The sequence below is a fragment of the Rousettus aegyptiacus genome, unplaced genomic scaffold, assembly GCF_014176215.1.
Source record: "Rousettus aegyptiacus isolate mRouAeg1 unplaced genomic scaffold, mRouAeg1.p scaffold_m13_p_4, whole genome shotgun sequence".
Taxonomy (NCBI): Eukaryota; Metazoa; Chordata; class Mammalia; order Chiroptera; family Pteropodidae; genus Rousettus; species Rousettus aegyptiacus.
Window position 1 is genome coordinate 77,245,929 of NW_023416307.1, and position 2,914 is coordinate 77,248,842.

The window sequence follows — 2,914 nt, forward strand, 5'->3', positions numbered from 1 at the left end:
ATTTGAATAGATATTTGGATTGATAGTCCAGCTGATAAAAAAAATAAATCACATGAACACATTAAAATATATTTACATTTCTTAAAGATTTACCACAAAATAATGATATTGATTCAAAAAAAAAAAGCATGCAATCTATAAGAGGACAACATCATTAACAAACTGGTTACTGTTATCCACTCAGAGTATTTAAGCTTTGTCATTCACTAGAGTGAAGTCTTATAACTCGTATGTTAAAAAATAAAAAAGAAAAAAAAAACAAAAAACTAATAGAGATTTCAACAATCTAACAATAATGCTAAAAGTTTACATCTATGGCCGTGCTACCCTGAACATGCCCAATCTCGTCTGATCTTAGAAACTAAGCAGGGTTGGGCCTCGTTAGTACTTGGATGGGAAACCACCTAGAAATACTAGGTGCTGTAGGCAGTTGAAAATAAATCAAATAATTAATTAATAAATAAAAGTTTACATGACATTACCGATATTCAAGTTGAAATAAACTTTTCTAAATCTCAATAATAAATTGAATTTTCATCAACAATGCTAAAAGAATAATTAAATTACCATTCTATTCTCTCTTTACAATAAAATTATAAAAATCTTGTCATATGAAGGGGCATGAATATGCAATAAAATTATGGGGAAAATGCATTATAGAAACACAGATGGTTAATAAAATATATGCATATAAATTTTCTGGATATAAATATTCTTATAGTATTTCTACATCTTTTATATTTGAAATTTGTGGTGACTTATTTATTTTAAATAAGTATTCACATTTATACTTAATTTTATTTGTTATTTTGTACTGTTTTTCCTAAAAAGGACCTCCAAAATTTATAAACCCAGGTCCCATAAAACCTGGATCTGCCATGTTGGCAAGATGTCCTTGAAAAGTTAAAAGTAATAAAATTTAGAATATGAGTAAAGGATTCATTTATTGAAATCAAAGAGAAGGTAGAGTACATGGATGAATATTCAGGGAAGTGTTATGAGAGAAGAGTTGGTAAGAATTTCTGGAAAGGTTCTGAGTTTTTATATTTCTTAGTAAAGTAGCAGGCGAGGTGGTTATCTGAGAATAAAGATGAAAGAGCATGTGTTATAAGTTTGAGGAGTGAGAAAGTGACATGGAATCAATGTTAAATAGAGTTTGAAAGCGAATGAACTGGGGAAATACATGAATCTTGAGCAGCATTGAGAGTCAACTTGAGGCTGATGATCATGAATGTGAAGTGAAATTACTCAACCTGGTCTTTCAGTTTTCCTCTCCATGGGAGGATGCACAGAACAGGCAAAGCGGTTTTTATCTGTGTGATTTCATCAAACTGAGAGAGAAGGGCAAGATAAGGGCAAGATAATTGAAGAAGTATGCCAGAGAGAATCAGAATGCTTGCTAAGAAAGTTTACTTGGGTAAAGAGGAGAATGAAAGCACATGAAACGAAGACCAACAAGAAGTAGAGGTATTGATCGATTTAGGTCTTTGTAGGGCTTGTAGTAGAGTTGAGTTGAAGTTGAGTTATCAGAAATGTGGTAGGTGATATATGGAATGTTGGTTATTTTGGCAGAGATTGTTAGTAACATGTATGCCCGCTAGGAGGTGAGTGGATGAGAAATCAAGGAAATGAGCGGTTGGTATCCTACAGGATACTACAGGATACAACTGACTACAGTCAATTGACAAGGGACTATCAAAATGAACAAGAATTATGTCAGAAATAGTGTTGCAAAAAATGACGATGAATCCAAGATTCTATTGATGACAATAGTAAGGAGAGAGAGTAGATGATGTGGGTAGATAACATAATATTTGAAGCTTAAAAAGTTTTGGGAGGAGGGAATGATGAATAATCTTAGAGCTGGAATGATGAACAAGGAAAATCTTTCCTATCTTTTGTCTCGATAACATCCGAGATATAAAAAAGAGAAGTTCTAGGTGGCTTCATAGTGTAGTGGTTAACACGTCTGCTTTAGAGCTAGTTCTTAAGGGAAGGCGGTCGAGGGTGGAAGTGTAGAGGGAAATTCTAGAATTCTATGAATTCTTTCTTGGAAATTTGTAAGAGACCTGAAGATAAGCAATCCAGGAAGCTGAGGATGATGGCCCTTGGCCTCCAAGCAGCATAGCCCAAGGCCTTAGGAATCTTGAAGGGTGGGATGTGTTTCTTCCATGATTCCCAGTCATGGTATGCTAACTCCATATGAGGTCCCCCTTAATATATGCCTGCTTCCCTGATTCCTATCCCTTTCTTAGTTTTTTGAAAGTGCAATATCTATACTCCCCTGGAGCTTATTAGTGAATTTCAAATTTCAATAGCATCATTGCCTAATTTCTCCTAAAGCCTAGATAGTTCTTTTTATTCAACTTGCTCTCCCTTATGCAAGGAAACTTAGAACAAAGATCTAAAAACCGATTATACTTCTTCTGAGAAGAGACAGTTAAAAAATAAGCAAAAAAAGAACTCATTAATCAATTAGTGAACATGTCACTCAGTAATGAATATTTTCTCCTATTTTGAAGTATTTCTTTTGGAGAGGTTCTCAGAAGTGAAATACTAAAACAAAGTTATTAAAATATAAAAGTGCACATTATTTGATACACACTAGCAAACTGAACCCCTTAAGCCTTAAAGTACTCAAAGAAACCGATAAACATACCAATTTGTCTTCATTATAACTGGCATTGTTTTTAATTTGCTGATTTAATAGTGAAAATAAAAACTGACCACACAACCACTAGCATCCCCTCTTACATCTGACACTTCACATCTGACAATTTTTCTAAATAATTTTATCAACAAGCAAGTAGAAGCAGCCCATTGTTTGTGTACAGTTCTCATTTGAAACAGAAATTATTATTTAATTACATCATTATCCACTGAGAACAGTCATCTGAGCCATTTACAACCAGGG

The 2,914-nt window shown here is 33.6% G+C and overlaps 1 pseudogene; it reads left to right on the top strand.

Annotated features, from left to right (window-relative positions):
* Positions 1 to 310: 310 nt before the first annotated feature.
* Positions 311 to 429, top strand: LOC118601880 (annotated as a pseudogene).
* The last annotated feature ends 2,485 nt before the right edge of the window (positions 430 to 2,914 follow it).